Source organism: Balaenoptera acutorostrata, chromosome 6 (assembly GCF_949987535.1).
Source record: "Balaenoptera acutorostrata chromosome 6, mBalAcu1.1, whole genome shotgun sequence".
In the NCBI taxonomy this organism is placed as follows: domain Eukaryota; kingdom Metazoa; phylum Chordata; class Mammalia; order Artiodactyla; family Balaenopteridae; genus Balaenoptera; species Balaenoptera acutorostrata.
The window spans coordinates 97,090,472-97,108,311 of record NC_080069.1 but is presented as its reverse complement, the minus strand read 5'-3'; the positions used below and the strand labels follow the sequence as shown (position 1 = coordinate 97,108,311).

The 17,840-nt window shown below is 35.8% G+C and overlaps 1 pseudogene; it reads right to left on the bottom strand.

The window, feature by feature from the left end:
* Positions 1-314: 314 nt before the first annotated feature.
* LOC102999266 (olfactory receptor 13D1-like) lies at positions 315-1,267 on the bottom strand (annotated as a pseudogene).
* Between the last annotated feature and the right edge of the window lie 16,573 nt (positions 1,268-17,840).

The following is a 17,840-nucleotide window of genomic DNA, read 5'->3' as shown; positions in this document are numbered from 1 at the left end:
ATCTGCCTGCCAATGCAGGGGACATGGGTTCGAGCCCTGGTCTGGGAAGATCCCACATGCCGCAGAGCAGCTGGGCCCGTGAGCCACAATTACTGAGCCTGCGTGTCTGGAGCCTGTGCTCTGCAGCAAGAGAGGCCGCGATAGTGAGGCCCGCGCACCGCGATGAGGAGTGGCCCCCGCTTGCCGCAACTGGAGAAAGCCCTCGCACAGAAACAAAGACCCAACACAGCTAAAAATAAATAAATTAATTAATTAAAAAAAAAACAAAACAAAAAACTTTGCCTCCAATATAAGAGCTTATTTTGCGCATAAACTCAAAGATGTAAGTTCCTCATCCTTTCCTCCAGAACCAGTCTAGCTGCCAATTTTCTCATAGCTCAATGGACCTCTGTATTCTTCAGTCATTGAGCATGGTAGGATTGAGCATGAGTGTGACTACTCCATAGAACAGGGCAATCAGTTTGTCAGAAGCAGAGTCTTTGGAATTTGGCTTCATATACATTAAGAGGATTGACCCATAAAACACAGTCACCACTGTTATGTGGGCTGAGCAGGTGGAAAAAGCCTTTTTTCTTCCCCCAGCTGAATTGATTCTTAGTACAGTAGAAAGGATGAAAATGTAGGAGATACCAACAGTAATGGAGCAAACAAAAATATTACATCGCTCAACATTTTAGTAATCACATTCAAGGAAATATCTGTGCAAGCCAGCTTGACAAAAGCCAATATTTCACAAACAAAATGATTGATGACATTTTTTCCACAGAAGGGTGACCGTATTGCTACAATTGTTTCTGTCAATGAGTTGAGAAAGCCCAATCCCCAGGAGGGAGCTGCCATCTGAATACAAAGTGCCTTGCTCATGATGATGGTGTATCTCAAAGGGATGCAGATGCCTACATAATAGTTATATGCCATCACTGCTAGGAGCACACACTCTGTAGACCCCATAGTGTAAGAGACAGACATCTGAACAACACATCTAGTGAAGGAGATGGTTTTTTTTCTCTGATAGAAAGTGTATCAGCGATGAGGGGATAAAAGAGGATGTGTACCAAATGTCAAGGAAGGAAAGATTACCAAGGAAGAAGTACATAGGGGTGTGAAGGCAGGAATCCAGGAGAGTGAGGATGATCTAGGTGCTGTTCCCCAGGAGGATTACCAGGTACATCACCAAGCACATCACAAAAAGGAGTTTTTCGGCTCTTGGGTACTCAGAAAGTCCCTGTAGAATGAACTCAATCTCTGTCCGATTGGTCCTGTCCATTTTACTTTTTAATACCTGGAGTAATCCAGAAGAGATGTGGGTTTAAGGAGTCTATGTAGTATTATCATACAAAGTAAGAGATAATTAGAGGTAGGGCAACAAGTGTGTCAGTACTAGCTGGAGTGGGTTTACAATTGTGAGTTTAGCTTTTCAATTTCCTCTTCTAGCTCATAAGTTAGGGATAGAAGACATGCAATAATTACATTGGTAGTTTATTAAAAATACAGACTTCTGTATTCTATATCCTGAGATTGTGATGCACAAGTTCTGAGTCAGGGAAGAACTATTTGCATTTTAATAAACATTTGTTATTTCTGATTCAGTTGACCCACAGACTTACTTTGAATATCATTATTTTGGAGATAGCATGCTTAATCTCTTAAAAATATCGATTTATTTGATTTTATACCATGCCAGTCATTAACAGTAACATTGGTTTAGGGTTTTACAATTTATGAATATGCTCACATGCATTACTTATTTTATCATCACTATAATTTTTTGAGGAAAATAAAGTTCATAGAGGTAAAAGTATTTTAAAACACAGTAAGTGGACAACCCACTATTCAAATCTACATTTTCTGATTTACATCCCCCCTTTTTTATTTGCATGGTTATTGCCCTCCCAAAATTATGCAAGTTTTCTAAGGAGTGGGAATAAGGCATCTTTTAAGATAATGCCCTCCAGATGTTTCTGTTGTGCAACTGAGGAAGAGAACCACCCATCTAGGGGAGTGTTTCCAAGTTTTAGTATACAGATGAGTCACATGGGAAATCTTTGAAAAAGATTCTCATTCAGTAGTTCTGAAGTGAGTTCTAAGATCTGAATTTATTAACATGTCTCCAGATGCTGCTGATGCTGCTTGTCTATAAGCACATGAATAGCAAGGCCTTTTAGACCATCTCTCTCTGATACCATTGGAGCATGCCATTGGTGTTTCAGTTGTATGTAGGATTGTAATTGAGTAGCAAACAATGCAAAACTAAACATTTTGGTGAGCTTTCGAGGTGAGACTTCTGTGTAAGCGTATATTGCAATTAGCTTTGGTTTCTTTAGATTTTAGAAATACAAACAACCAAATTACACACAGACGATTTTGCCTTTTATCTGTCCCTATGAAAGTCATTCCTCTCCATTTGCTGAATTCGCAATTAGGCTCAATATTTTCCAAGAAAGGAATTTGATATCAGTTCAAGATCTGAGTTGTGCGCTGTAGAGTATGGAGAAAATGATTTTAATTTGAAAAAATGTAAAGAGTAGATATTAGTAGATGACCTTCTTCTTTATAATAAATAAATAAAAGAGCATAATTTTGAAAACACCTCTTCATCCTCAAAATATTCTATCTAGCTTAAAAAATATCCCTAGAGGAAAAAAAATTGATCCAATGGATGGGTTTCTATTTAGGGTTTTACAACAGTAGCTATGTTTCTGGTATAGGATTGGCCATTTCTCTCTGTGATAGTCATTTGCCAACAGGTTATGCTGCTTTCTGTGAAAACTCCAGTTTACAATCGTGAGACAATTCAATCAGCATAATAGAATATTTATATATCTATTGGCTATGGAAAGGAGGACTCTCATCCAATTCAAGCTGTACCCTACTTTGTAGGTATACATTTCAAAGAGGGTAGGGAGTGTTGGGTAGGCTGGGATATACTTTTACTTGGTATTAAGATTGGAATTTGATTGACTGTAGGTGCACATATCAATCTACTCTTTCTCTGGGAATAAAATTCTGATAGAGGCTTTCAAGAAACTTCAGTCATCTGGGGTCTGTATGTACTGAAGTTTTGAGAGGAAAGATGTGAATCAGGTCAAATGCCCTCTCTTTCTTTTCTAGGAACATCTTTTCAAAGCTGATTTCTCTTTGGAAATTACTTATAGAAAATAATTATGGTGTACATTTGGTATGCTAACAGCCCTTAGATAGTTGCTGCAAAAAATTTCACTTGAAAACTTTTTAAAGAGATACCACCAATCTGCTGTAATGCTTTCAAATGGCGGGGCGGGGAGGAAAATGGATAGTAGAGAGGGAATTGTTTTCATTACTCTTGCAATGCTAGTGTACCTTTTAAGAAGCAGTCAACAAACACTCTGTTGAATTGCATTGTGCCTGAAATGTTTTCCCCATTTAACTTTACTTCCCTAAATGGATTCCCAGAATCTGGGGACAAGGGAATGAAGGTTTTTAAAAGATTTTTAGTAGTTTCTAATAAAATCGCTTTCCATGGTATCTGTATATTGGGTAATTCCATTTTTACTAGATCGTTAGCGTTATTGGAAGTTATCTTTTAAAAGAGTTTTTCATTCTTGTCTAATGCTAGGAGAATTGTTAAATAATTATAGTACATTCATTTGATGGGCCATTATGCACCTATTAATATGACATTTGTGAGAAATTTATACTAACCCAAAAATGATACTTAAGATATTTAAAATGATTAAGTGAAAACAGAAACAAAACAGTTATAGCATTGTTTGCAAAACCAAAATCTAAACCAAGATAACCTAGACAGAATAGAAAGACTGGAAAGAAATATCCAAAACATTAATGGTTATTTTAGGGACCTTTTTTCTACTTTTCTGAATTACCCAAACTTCTAAAATAAATATGCAGAAAGGAAAAATATAATTTAAAAAAAACGTTGAAGCAGGTGCCCAATAATGTTAGGAAGATTAATGCAGAGCAAAAAAATGTTAAAACAATTTAAACAGTGCTGTGATTGTCTTAGGTGTCTAGAGACTACACGTTGAGGCTGAGTTGTACTGGTGTGCCTTGTCCAGTTATGCATAGGAACCCCCTATTTCTGGTAGACCTAGAGCAATTATAATCCCTACTCTGAAAATCTTGCAGGTTAACAGTGTTTATTGTTTTTAGGAGGTAAACCAAGATAAAGAACTTGAGTTCTTGACTTAATCGTATAGTCTCAAAAGAGATAGCAGACCATCGGTGCCTAGAACAGAATTGTCACTAGAAGGTGAAATTCTTATTTGTTAAGGCTCTGAACTGGCCTGGATCCTAGCTGTCCTCTAATCCCTCTCACCCAACTCCTGTTCTTTTAGAAGTAATCACTCTGTGTTTCAGTGCTGTGGGACTTCATCCAGGCACCGTTTTGGTGTTGTAACAGACCTAAAGGAAAGTCTGTGACTTTTTTTTATCCAAGCCAGAAGTCAAGCTGTGTAATCTTCTAGAAAGCCTCTAACTTTCTAGAATTTTTTTTGCTTTGTTTTATTGACTCGGCTACTTAAAGATCTAATATTTAAAGTACTAAGATTTTTCAGTGAAAAACAGATACCATCTATACTCTAAATTCTCACTAGGGGAAATAATTTTGTTATCCTGTCCAGTTCTTCTAAAAAGATCAATTAAGACAATTGATATTTTGCCAAGATAAATGGATTTGCCAAATCTCAATTTATACATTTTATAAACTGTAATCTTCAATTAATATACCACAAGGAAAGATGTATTATTTTAGCTCACAAAGAGAAGAGTAAGTGACAACATGTGAGGTCCTAGTCTGTATTAGGCACTTCATGTAATTTTTATCATTTAACTTTCAGAATAATCCAAGTATTATTATGAATTTTTTAACAATGAAGAATTTATTTTGAGATTTTAAAAGTCAAGTACAACTTTCAGTATCTTATAGTTGGTAAATACCAGAACTATTATTTAAACCCTTATCCTTATGATCCCCAAGACCCCATTTTTACCACTAAGTCACAATGTTTACTTGTTTATAAATTTTTAAATAAAAATCACAATTTAATATGATGCACTCAAGGACCCATATGATATATATACACATTAAATATGTATTTGCCTCTTTTGAAAACATTGAAGACATTCATTGACTTCCACTTATGAAAACATTATCCCAATAATGAATTCAAATGAAAAACATGCCCAAAATTTCTTTCAGATTTAGTGTAGAGAATTAAGATCTAGGTTGTGGAATTTGATTAATTATATAAATGAGAGCTCAAAAACTTTTAATATTTTCTTTTGCTTTGGCCTTCTAGGGCTCAAACTAACACTCATAATTAATTCTGCCCTCTGTTATATATTTTTTTGTTTCTAATCCTATTTTTACCATAAACATGTTTATCTAATGTATCCTCAAACTCTTACTGAGCATAGTTTATGTGTGAATAATGTATAAATCACCAGGGGCTCTTTCTCCAGATACTTTTTTCTTAAGATTTTAGTGAACTTGATACTTCTCAATACTCGAATACAGTAGCCATTAGCCTGTTATTTATAAGGGTCTGTTGCATTGCAAACAGCTTTCTTTTCCTCACTAGTCTCTTCCATGGAATATTTTGGGATTTAAAAAAAATTAAGTGGTATCCTGGTCTTGGAGATGTTGCCTGGGTTTTTATCTTTTTTTCCTTTACACATATATAAATATATATATGTATTTTCATAATCTCACTAGCAATGATCACCTCAACTCAAAAGTTTTTATATTTATTGATAGGATGTTTTTCTTGTGAAATAATTTAAATAAAAACTTCTCTCTTTATCTTACCTTCTGACTGAGTTTTTTTTTTTTTTTTTTTTTAATTTTTATTTATTTATTTATTTATTTATGTTTGGCTGTGTTGGGTCTTCGTTTCTGTGTGAGGGCTTTCTCTAGTTGCGGCAAGTGGGGGCCACTCTTCATCGCGGTGCGCGGGCCTCTCACTGTTGCGGCCTCTCTTGTTGCGGAGCACAGGCTCCAGACGCGCAGGCTCAGTAGTTGTGGCTCACGGGCCTAGTTGCTCCGCAGCATGTGGGATCTTCCCAGACCAGGGCTCGAACCCGTATCCCCTGCATCGGCAGGCAGATTCTCAACCACTGCGCCACCAAGGAAGCCCCCTGACTGAGTTTTAAAGTCATTTAAAGTCATTCACACCATTCCATTCTATTAAGTAATAGAAAAAATTCCCAAGAATTTGAATTTCATTTGCATTTTTCAAATAAGACCAGAAGATTCTCAACTTGAAAGACTGTTGCTCCTTCCTAAAAAGAAATGTGAGAAAGAACAGCCACAATCAGGCAATTTGTCTGTACATGAATATTCTTAAGAGGCATGAGGGAAATACAAGATATTAAAAGAAGATCAATGATGCAACTCTAGTTTCCCAAGATTTGTCTTAAAGTTAACACTTACTCAAGAGACTCAGCTTCTTTTGGAAGCTAATTTAGCACTGATTTTTTTTTTTTTTTTTAAAGGATTTTCTTATTTATTTATTTATTTATTTATTTATTTATTTTTGGCTGTGTTGGGTCTTCGGTTCGTGCGAGGGCTTTCTCCAGTTGCGGCAAGCGGGGGCCACTCTTCATCGCGGTGCGGGGACCGCTCTTCATCGCGGTGCGCGGGCCTTTCTCTATCGCGGCCCCTCCCATCGCGGGGCACAGGCTCCAGACGCGCAGGCTCAGCAATTGTGGCTCACGGGCCCAGCCGCTCCGCGGCATGTGGGATCTTCCCAGACCAGGGCTCGAACCCGTGTCCCCTGCATTAGCAGGCAGACTCTCAACCACTGCGCCACCAGGGAAGCCCAGCACTGATTTTTATAAACTTCTTTAGTCCCTAAGGTTGTGAGTCAGAAACTTAGGAGTCTCTAGAGATAAAGTTCCCTACTTCTGCTTGTTCCAAAAACCCAGTTATCCTGAGTTAACAAAAACCTTCCCCAGCCATGCATTTCTTGGAATAGTCCTTGAACTATTTGATGACCTCAACATATATTGGGGCTTAAATCAGAATATGTCCAATAGTTCTCAAAAAAGTTAAACTCTCCCCAAGAATTTGTTTTTCTTCTTATTCCACAAATAATACTAGTTCAATCCTAATAAAATCCTAAATAAGTCATTCTACCTCTTTAAACTATTTTTATCATCGATATTTTTGTTAATTCTCAATCACACACAAATAATTTTTCTTTATACCAGTATGGATAAATTTTAATTAGAATTTGCCATTTTAAATCAATAATTTTCTGTGACTTTTCAGTCTTTATTACTTTCCTTTTTAACATTTGAAGAATAATCAAGGCTTTAATTTTAATATTGTTGGATAATTTAATTTGTTTTTAATATTTTGAGATTTTGTTATAATGACCATTGCTATCTTTGTATCAGGCAGTCTAATCTGCTTTTCCTTCTACTGGAAATAACTTAATCTCTAGAGATGGGATTATAGAATGGAAAGATATGAATTGAGAGAATTCTTAGTACATATGAAAAATTATTTTTCCAAACTTTAACATTTTATCACCCTGCTACTGCAGTATTTGCACAGACCATTTTTTATATATTTTCTAGAACAAGAGAAGGTGTTTATTCTTTTCTATTTGTATAAAACATTACTTTGTTGTAATTTTGTTTTTATAAATTTATTTATTTATTTATTTTTGCTGTGTTGGGTCTTTATTTCTGTGCGAGGGCTTTCCCTAGTTGCGGTGAGCGGGGCCACTCTTCATCACGGTGCGCGGGCCTCTCACTGTCGCGGCCTCTCCCGTTGCGGAGCACAGGCTCTAGACGCGCAGGCTCAGTAGTTGTGGCTCACGGGCCCAGTTGCTCCGCGGCATGTGGGATCTTCCCAGACCAGGGTTCGAACCCGTGTCCCCTGCATTGGCACGCAGACTCTCAACCACTGCGCCACCAGGGAAGCCCCTGTTTTAATTTTTATTCCTATGATTGGTAGTTAGATTGACTATTTCCTTTATGTTCATTTATTATATTTTCCCTTTTATTATGCATCTATACTCTTTGCTTAACTATCTCTTGGTATTTTGATAGTTTTCCTCTAAATTTGTATGAACTCTTAATAGAGTAACATTTAAAAAAATTTCTGCAAATTTCCAATTTGTGGTTTTCCTTCTTATTTTTGACATGCTATTTAAATTTTCATTAAGATTGTCATATTATCCCTGAAAAATATGAATGAAATTTTCTTCTATGGTTATATTTGGTTTTGTTTTACCATAACTATGTTGTTTTATGTCTAATGCATGGAACAGATTGATATTTTAAAAATATTAACTAATTTTTCCAAAATACTTTATTAAAAATATGTCATGCTCTTTTCCCATTATTCATTTACCAAGTACTTTTTGAGCACCTGTTATGGGGCAGGCACTATGATCAACATTGGGATGAACTTGGACGTAGTTGATAGAAAAAGACAGTTTCAAAAATTTTTAAGATAAACATGGGAAGCGTTATAGGTCATAAAATTTCTCTGTTTATCTGTAATTTACACCCTCTTACGTTTAACATTAAATCATAAGCATTTTTTCACGTATCATCAAATACTCAGGGAACATGATTATAATGCCTATATATTACAGAAGATGTTATGGAAAAACCCAAATGAACTTTTTGACCAACCCATAGTGTTCTATTATATTCATGTTTCAAGATTTATTTAATCTGTTTTCAAATAATGGACATCTACCTTGCTTTCATTTTTTTTAATATAAACAATGCTGCAATGACAATCCTAATTTATTCTTTAAGGGGAATGCTATATTTCATTTATTTTGGAATAATCTCAATCAAGGTAAAGATAATTGAATACATACTCTTATACAATCATACTAGTGAAATAGTCAAATTCTAAATGATTGCATCTCAGATCTGGAAGTCATCTTAAAATTAATCTAGTTCTAACCCTTATGAGGTTACAGAAACACACCTATAGTGTGGTTGATGTTCATTTTACTTCTGCCCCCCAATCCAGTGATGGTTAGAGCACTTTATTCTCTCAATGAGCACTCATTATTAGAAAGTTCTTTACATTTAACTATATATATAACTCTCTGTATGCAACTCTCACCTTTCCTTGTGGAACAAGAATAAGTATATGCTCCTTTTTCATGACAGCTTTTTGAGTACTTCCAGATTGCTGTTTTTGAGTTTTTCTTGTACCAAGCTACAATGTTTTAGTTTTCAGCCATTCCCCATGTGTTTTGTTAAAATATTTAAGAACATGTATTGCTGAAGAGAATATTTTAGGATTGTGAGATTCTCTGTGATAAATAAGGACCTCACCTATGCATTATACTTCTGGTTACTAGTTTTGCCTGATTCTACTGCAGCAAAGCATTTTCTGTCATTTAGGAGACAGAAGAGTGAGATGGTTGAGAACATTGGATTCTGGAGTTAGACAGTTCAGCTTTGTCAGGCACTATCTCTACGACCTCAGTGAGGTCACTGCACCTCTCTAAGCCTCAGTTTCTATGTCTGTAAAATGAGGAACTTAAAAATACCTGATATTGTTATTCTGAGAATTAATGAGGCAGTACATATGAAGAATTTAACATAGTTATGGATGCATAGTAGGTATTTAATAAGGGTGTTTGCTATTCTAATTATACGGATGATATATATATGCATCTTGTAATTATAAAAAGAGAATGGCTATGGAGTTGGATACACTGGATCCCAGTTTCCTGACCTGTAGATTGGTGATCTTGACTAAGGTATTTAAGTTGCAGAATGAGTATTATAACTACCTTGTAGGGTTGGTATGTGATAGAGTACTTATGATTGTTTATATTTAATAGGCATTCCATAAAAGACAGTTGACATTATTACATTTGATTACTGGTCAATGAGTCTGAGTATAGTTTGCCTACTGTTGATGTTATAAATAATCACTTTCAATTAGTTTGGGTAAATAAAACAGACATATAATCATCCTGTTTCAGTAAGCTATAAAAATCAATAGAAAGAGTATCAAAATGAATCACTACTGCCAAAAAATGGAATCTATTCCCTAATGAATTGGGGAAAATATGAATTGCTTGTATAAGATAGAACTATATAACTTATTGAATTTAATTACACAAAGTTTTGTGAAGTCATTTAAGGTAATTGCATCAAAATTAGAGGAGGCTTATTTTTCTTGATAAGTATATTTAAGTCAGTTTACCTCAGCAGGTACATTGGCAGACCAAAAAGCTGTGGGAGAAACAAAAATGAGTAATGCATAGCTCTGATAAGCCATGAGCTCCTGAGTGAAGTGGCATTTCTGCAACAACTTCCTAACTGGTCTCTCAGCTTTCACTCTTGCCTTCCTTCAATATATTCCCAGACAATGGTATGGTGGATCTTCTTAAAATGTAATACAGATAACACCATTACTCTGCTTACCACCTAATATGTCATCCCAGCTGGGTTTCTATTCTGATTCATTGTTGCCTATGCCTTACTTGTCAAATGTTTTTTTTAATATCATCCCTTGTCAGAGCCCGGTTTCACATTCATACTAAACTGGGAAATGGCCATTACTGGATACTTTGTGAGGGCTATCTTGTAGACAGTGAAATTTATCTCAAGATGAGAGAAGATGCTGCTGCAATACGACTATGTGCTCTCTGCTTTCACGTGCAGCACAGGTTCTTATAAAACAAAGTGAAAAAATATTTGCAAGAAGCAGTGCTCATATTTTCAAGGGTTAGAACTGTCACTCCCATGCTCATATTTGGGTGTTTCATTTGCATCCAGGGCTGAGGTAGCACATTCTACTTCTCCTGAGGCTTTGGGTAGAGTAGGGGTGAGTGAAGTACAGGGTATGGCAGGAATATAGGAGTTGGCAGGTCAGCATGGCCCAGTTCCCTTCCCACTGCAGATGCGTGTGATGAATGCCAGAGGGACAGTTACTGATCAATTTTTAGTTGTGATGAGTGATAGGTAATGTTAAAAATGATATATTTTTTGGAGACTTTCAAGTTTGAGTCCTCTAAAGTTACTTGCAAATTGGAACAAAGCAAAGATAAAGTGGTTTGATCAACCCTAGTGCCCTTGCTCACATTTGCATTATATTTCATAAAAATAATTCTCTCAGTGGATCCTCTCATGGATATCTACCATATAGCTACTGTTAGAAACCTTGGGCATCTATATATTAAAATTTCTGTAATAGATGCTTACATATCTAGGTAGTTTGTTCATCTGTATTTTCCAAAAAGGAATGCTGATTAGGTTGCACACCTTTATTACTATTTTTATTTATTATTAAAATTTCATTTGTTATTTTATTATTGTTGTTATTTACTTACCATTCTTTGTTTATTTGCCATTTGTCTCTAATTTCCTGTCTTAGAGTCAGGATATTCCCTTTTAGGCATCATAAAGCTCTCCCTTTTGTGATGCTGGTGATTCTACAGAACGATGCCTCTCTTTCTACCTTTTGAATGGCTACTTGCCTCTGCTTTTAGTGGTTCTACTTCTTTCTTCCCTAAAAAGTTGGATGCAGTTAGTAATTGTTGTTCAGCTTTTCATATATACTGCATAGATATTACCTATAATATCCACATAAAAAATTTCACCATCTACAGCCTCACACTGAATGCTCATCAGTAGTGTTTAAATTTGTATCTTCATATACTAGCTAGATGCTATCAACCTGGTGATCTACTATCATCACAAAAAAACCTGGTTATAGTTGCACTCTTGCTATTCCTCCAGTTCCTTGATTTTTTAAAACTAAGACCCTTTCTCTAGAGTGAGAGAAGTGCTGTAAAATGTGGATAAATGAGCTAGTATATTTAATCTTCACAACAAATCAGAAAGCTGAGGTTCAGAGAAGTTAAATTACTTGCATAGGCTATAGATTAGTAAGGTAGATATGGACATGAGATTCCAACCTAAAAAGTTTGGCTGCACATGCAGTCTCATAACCAGTAATGTTTTCTGCCTCCCTTGATAAACTAAAAATTCTCACACCCTAAAAATTCCCCTTCCTTAAAGTGCATCACACTGACAACCTTAGGTTTATTCAGCAGTTTTCTGGTTATTTAAAACACTTTGTTGCTGGTGATTACTGTCTGTTACTTGTAAGTACAGGGGTATCAGCGAGTTTCCCAAGAGCCTGATGCTATACTGGGCTCAAGACAAAGTCAAGTATTATCCACTCTTTTTCATGGCCTTTGCCATAATCACTGAGGACTTGGTCATCATTGTCTCCTGAAATCACCTATATATCCAGTTAACTGCTTTGGAGAAATTACAAGGTTAAATCCATTTAGAATATTTTAACTTTCTTGCCCTCTAATATGTTTAGATTAATTCTCCTGATTTAGATACAACTGGGCTTCAGAATATTTTCTTCTGACTAGTAGGCAATAGAGGAAATAATATGTCTCTATAGTAAAGACCATGGTTTGAAAACTAGCTTTCCCACTTAGAACCTGTATGATCTTATCTTCTCTGAATCTTAATCTCTTCACCTATAAATTAAGAGCAAGGAGATATACCTTTTAAGATTACTGTGAAGATTTAGTAAGAAGTAATAAGATGTGATATATAGCACAATACCTTGCATATTGGCATTGCATTCAAATTCTCTAGATAGTTCCTTATCTCTATCTTCCTTTTTGTTTTCTTCCTTCTCTCTTCCTTATGAAGCCAAGTTTCCTAAACGAATTCTAGTAGGAACATCTCCCTCAAAAAACTGTTTTCTTTTCTGTATCTAGTAAATTTTAATTGCAGTGTTTAATTATATTTCATTTCTTAGCAAGGTTGATATTGAAAATATTTTACAAAGACTATGGAACAGCTGCCAATTAATCAGAATGGATACTAACTATAAACAACCAGTACAGTTATACCAGTGGGTATAAGCTCAGGTCTGGTTTTATGAGGTTTTCATTTTTTGGTTGTAATTTTTTCTCTGATCTATAAGCAAAGCTGAAATTTAGCTGGCACATTACTATGGCCACACTGATTATTTATGGTAGGCATTCATTCTGACTTAATGGAGCACTTGCCATAGACATTGTTAACTATTTTGAATTTCAGTGGTACTCATTAATCATTTAGAAGTGTGTTTTAATTATCTCAGGCTATGGAGCTTTTTAATTAATTAATTACTTTTAATTTAATTGAGAGAATATGGACTGTTTAATATAATTTCACTGAAATTTGCTGACTCTTGCTCTCAGCATAACAAAATATCAATTTTTATACCTGTTCCACATGTTATTTAGGGTAATGTGTATCCCATAATAGTTGGGTTGTTAAAGTTTGTTAATCATTTTATTCAAATCAAAAACTTTCCACATCCTGATTGTGACTTCAGATATTCTGCCTTTCTGGAATCAGGTATTCTGTAAAGTTGGGGAAATAGTAGCTCCTTGAAGAGTTTTCATGAGGATTCAATAATACGATCTTGGTGAATTGTTTTGGAAACTATGTACCTTTCTGAAGTTATTTCTTCCATTCATTTATTTATACATTAATTCAACAAATGTATAAAAATAGCATACTATGGTGCCAGGTATGGAATTTAGGTGGGTGCTAGGTATGTGTTGGTAAAAGAAAAGAGTTATTTTTTTTTAATTTTTTTAAAATTTATTTTTATTTATTTATTTTATTTATGGCTGTGTTGGGTCTTCGTTTCTGTGCGAGGGCTTTCTCTAGTTGTGGCAAGTGGGGGCCACTCTTCATCGCGGTGCGCGGGCCTCTCACTGTTGCGGCCTCTCTTGTTGCGGAGCACAGGCTCCAGACGCGCAGGCTCAGTAGTTGTGGCTCACGGGCCTAGTTGCTCCGCGGCATGTGGGATCTTCCCAGACCAGGGCTCGAACCCGTGTCCCCTGCATTGGCAGGCAGATTCTCAACCGCTGAGCCACCAGGGAAGCCCAAGAGTTATTTTTTTTTTCTTTCTCTCAAGGTCCTAAGTTTATCCCTTCTCACATGTATTTCAGGATTTGGTGAACTACTCAATGTTTTCTTTTCATACAGTCATATGATAATCATTATTTGTCACTTTAGAGCATACTAAAGAGGTTTCCATAATCTACGTTTTAGACACAAGGAAGGAACTGTAAAGGAAATGCAAATCTCTTGCCCAATACCTGTTATTCAATTGTGTATGGAAATGACCATCTGACCAAATCTATTGCTTATGCTCCATCTGATTCACTACGTTTCTCAAGCAGAGAATTGCGTATTTTATTGTTTTTAAAGATACCTCAAGACAAAGTAAATACTTAGCAGGAAGGGCTATTTATTTACCAGAAGTAAAAGCTGAGTGACAGATTCAAACCTCTGAGGAGGTGGCACTGGTAGGCTACTGGTTTTGGCTTATAGAAAAGAAGAAATAAAAACTGAAACCAATACTGGAAGAAACTAAGGATTTGCCATTGTTGTGGTGAAGAACCATAGCTGGAGTGATGCTGACATGAACAGAAAGCTAATAGGGAGGGTCAAATCCCTTAATCCTCATCCAACCTTCCATTCTCTTGCTAGCAACTCTTTGGGAAGAATTTAACAGAAGCTGGCTAGCAAAGAAGAAATGTGGTTTTCAGTGTCTCAACCCTAACTCACAAAGAAAAGTGAATTTGAAGCTGAGAGACAATAGTTTAATAGCATCAAAATTACTCTGTAAAAAAGTAAGGATGAAAATCTTGTGTCTACTCAAAGCTTTATGATCTATTAAAGTACACTGAGCATTAATTAAAAATCACCAATGTTTATTGGATATTTAGAGCGTTCTAGGCACTATTTAGTGCTGAGCATGAATTAACTTATTGAATATTACGAAGAAATAGTAATTACCTGTTAGCAAGAAAGGAAGATATTAAGGGCTTACTTTTACAATTTAGAAGTAGTTATAGTCTTTTACTTTAGATGTGTGTTCTATATTTCAACTCTCATTGACTCCTCAAAGGGCTAGAAGAAAGGAGTGCTTTCTTCTATTGACATATCTGACTCAATTCCTTCAATGGAAATGGGGTTTCCATTTCTCACTTTGGCACCAATACAATGTCTACACTCTTCAGACAATAGAGATTATCTCAATTTGGGGCTATCTTTCTCTTATCCTCCGATGCCCAAAACCCTGTAGCTCTTCAATTCATTGAACAACTTGACTCTCTTTTGCCACTTCTTATCCTCTTATTGAAATTGTTGTCAGTTACCAGTTCTATCTAGTTCTTCTTCCACTTAGAAGCTGTGTGATTCAACGCAGGGTAAGAAAGAAGTCCTTATTATGACCTGGTCTCTTCTCAAAATCCAAGAGGAATTCTCTGCTACCTTGTCACCTCTGTTTTATTGGGTTGAAACTTAGGGTGTATTACTAGGGGACTCTTTCAACTTAATCTCATTATGTACCAAATCCAGAAAAGTTATGGTATATGATAAATAAAACCTCTTCCTCTACATTATGATACACATTATATAAAAAATAAAAGGTAGTAATTTATGAAGGGAGATCGTATGACAAAATGTCAATATAGTTAACTTATAAAATATTTGTTGAATTAGATATCTTTTTGAAGAACCACTGTTACCTCAGATATGACAGATATACATTTATTTCTATGTTTATACATGATATGGTTCATTTATTTATGAGAAATATTTATTGAGCACCTATTATATGTCAAGTCGTCCTCTATGTCTTTGAGGTGTTGTAGGGTAATAAACAAGTTCCTACTCACCATATAAGAGAGCTTTATGTCTTGGTGGACATAAATAGTAAATAAATGAACAAATTAAAAGTAAATATATGATATATGTGCTAGTTGATAATGACTTTGAATAATTAACAATGTACTTATTTTAGGTTACAAAGTGCCTTCTATTTTTTTATTTTTTATATATTTATTTATTTATTTTTGCCTGCATTGGGTCTTCGTTGCTGCACGCGGGCTTTCTCTAGTGCAGCGAGCGGGGGCTACTCTTCGTTGTGGTGCGTGGGCTTCTCATTGCGGTGGCTTCTCTTGTTGCGGAGCACAGTCTCTAGGCTCATGAGCTTCAATAGTTGTGGCACGCGAGCTCAATAGCTGTGGCTCATGGCTCTAGAGCACAGGCTCATAGTTGTGGCACATGGGCTTAGTTGCTCCGTGGCATGTGGGATCTTCCTGGACCAGGGCTCGAACCCGTGTCTCCTGCATTGGCAGGCAGATTCTTAACCACTATGCCACCAGGGAAGTCCCAAAGTGCCTTTTAGAACACCTTTTGCCTTTATTATTTTCTAAAGGTTTAAGAGTGATTATGTTTTCCTAGGACTTCCTAAGTGATTTTCAACATATTCCATTTCCATAATAGTATTTTTTAAAACCACGAGCAGTGGTTTTAATTTCTGCAGTTAGAGCAAAAACTCGTAGTAACAGCAGCAACCAAAATATTTTTATCATATAGTTTTTTTAAACTTTTAATTTTATATTGGAGTATAGTTGATTAACAATGTTGATTTAGCTTCAGGTGTACAGCAAAGTGATTCAGTTATACATATACATGTATCTATTCTTTTTCAAATTCATTTCCCATTTAGGTTGTTATATAATATTAAGTGGAGTTCCCTGTGCTACCTAGTAGGTCCCCGTTGGCTATCCATTTTAAATATAGCAGTGTGTACATGTCAATTCCAAACTCCCTATCTATCCCTTCCTCCCACCCTTACCCCTAGTAACCATAAGTTTTTCTCTATGTCTGTGAGTCTCTGTTTTGTAAATGAGTTCATTTGTATCATTTTCTTTTAGATTCTGCATATAAGTGATATCATATGATATTTCACTCTCTCTGTCTGACTTATTTCACTTAGTATGACAATCTCTAGGTCCATCCATGTTGCTGCAAATGGCATTATTTCATTCTTCTTAATGACTGAGTTAATATTCCATTGTATATATGTAGCACATCTTCTTTATCCATTCGTCTGTCGATGGACAAAACTCTTAGAGGAAAACAAAGGCAGAACATTCTCTGAAATATCTTTTTCAATCCATCTCCCAGAGTATTGGAAATAAAAACAGAAATAAATGAATGGGACCTAATTAAACTCAAAAGCTTTTACACAGCAAAGGAAACCATAAACAAAAATGAAAAGACAACCCACAGAATGGAAGAAAATATTTGCAAATGATATGACTGACAAGAGATTAGTCTCCCAAAATTACAAACAGCTCATGTGGCTTTAATATTATTGAAACAAACAACCCAATCAAAAAAATGGGCAGAAGACCTAAATAGACATTTCCCCAAAGAAGACATACAGATGGCCAAGAGGCACATGAAAAGATGTTCAACATCACTAATTATTAGAGAAATGCAAATCAAAACTACAATGAGATATCACCTCACACCAGTCAGAATGGTTATCATCAAAAAATCCACAATCAGTACATGCTGGAGAGAGTATGGAGAGAAGGGAACCCTCCTACACTGTTGGTGGGAAGGAAAATTGGTGCAGCTACTATGGAGAACAGTATGGAGGTTCCTTAAAAAACTAAAAATAGAGCTACCATATGATCCTGCAATCCCAATACTGGGCATATACCCTGAGAAAAACATGGTCAGAAGGGATACATGCACCCCAGTGTTCACTGCAGCACTGTTTACAAGATCTTATAGTTTGGAATGACACGTGGTGAATTTGTTTTCACATGGTAATTTTCTCTATTTGAATTTTGTGTCTGTAGCAGCTTTGAATACTGAGTCTCATAGTGTAAATCAGTACTCATATTCCATCAGAGAAGTTTTTCCTACCCAGCATGCTCTTCACAGCAGCCTTTATATCCTTATTCCATCAGAGAAGTTTTTCCTACCCAGTATGCTCTTCACAGCAGCCT